Source organism: Passer domesticus, chromosome 8 (genome assembly GCF_036417665.1).
Source record: "Passer domesticus isolate bPasDom1 chromosome 8, bPasDom1.hap1, whole genome shotgun sequence".
Classification (NCBI taxonomy): domain Eukaryota; kingdom Metazoa; phylum Chordata; class Aves; order Passeriformes; family Passeridae; genus Passer; species Passer domesticus.
In genome coordinates this window covers 23300876-23302378 of record NC_087481.1, presented here as the reverse complement: position 1 = coordinate 23302378, position 1503 = coordinate 23300876, and positions in this window count along the sequence as shown.

The window sequence follows — 1503 nt, the reverse complement described above, 5'->3', positions numbered from 1 at the left end:
GTCACTTAATTCAGACTAATTTGAAATAAGTGATGTCAACTTGTGTCATAAGCAAATAAAAATAGAAAGATGCAGAGCTTAATGTGAAATTTCTAGTAAGAATCCTGGAAATAATGAAGCACTTGATATCATAAAGAATTTTCTTTTTCCTCTGTATAAATTACCATTTTTCAAAATTTATCACTTAAAAAAAAAAGAAATAGACAGTCCTTTGTCAACATTGTAATTACATATTCTTATCTAGTAAGATTAAGAGGACTGTCTGTAGTGATACAGGTAGCGGGATAGTCTCCTGTGAGCTTCAGGCGCCTCCTTGGCCCCAAGAGGCACAGGTCCTGTGTTTTCCATGAAGGGATGGGGCTCCCAAGTGTGCTCCCCTTGGCTGAGTGCAGCGAGGTGTCTCATTAAATCTCTGCACTGCTCTCATGGAAGCTCTCAACAGAACACCAGTCCCAGACACATCAGCACATGCACCATCCTCTCCTCCCTGGTTTTTCTGTGACAAACATTTAACTGTAACTAATTGTCAGATAAGGCAGGGTTTACCAGGCTGAAATTTTCTAAGATGCCTCTAACGATGCCCATATCATCTGTCTCAATATCTAATTATGTTCTTTGACACACACTTGGTCTGCTTGGTGTTTTCAGCAGCTGCACTGCAAATCCCTCTCAGGATTACAGATTACTCTAAAACAAACAGTGTCTTACATTGTGAAACAGATTCCCAGATTAAAAAAAAATATATTAACAAATAAAATAATTTTAGTTTAAAGGTAATTTGTTAAGGTGAAGAATATGCTTGTGGGCTTTTGTGTCTACCTTCCTGTGAAACAAAGATTTAAATGCCTTTCCTTTTTACCCATCTTCATTAACTTTTAGACAAACTGCTTCTGCTGGTGTCATGAAGGAGGACAGTGATACTGGCAATGGCAGTGAAATAAGCTGAATTTTGAACAATTGAGCAGTGAAGACATTGGAGGCAGCATGCCTGCAATTCTTCCATTTCAGTAAACCTCTATCACTTTAGGTCTGCTTTAGGAGAGAGGGGAGATCATGCTTTCTCAATCAGTTCTGCAATTTCTCCCATAAGGGTGGATGCTGCACAGCTGACTGTAGGCAGAACAAAGCTGGCAGCTGCTGGGCTGAAATGGTCACAAAACCTCCTGTGCCATCTCCAACAGCAGAGTCCGAGATACCATGACTGCTGCCAGATGACAACAGTACTCATCCTTCCCCCTTCCAGCCTGCTGTGACACCAACCACTGCAGAGCAGCATCTGGAAATTACAATGCAGGGTGTGCTTAAGGAGAGACTAGGGGGACTCATCTCCCACCATGATGGTTTCCCTACATGGGCACATGAAACCTTCTTTGTCTGAGGCCAGAGGGAAACAAGAACCATGTTTGTAAAAAGCACAAGCAGATAAAGGCTTAAGCGTCATTTTCTTTGGAAAAATGGAAGAAAAATGGCTTTCTTCCATAGCACCCTCAATAGAGAGAGACA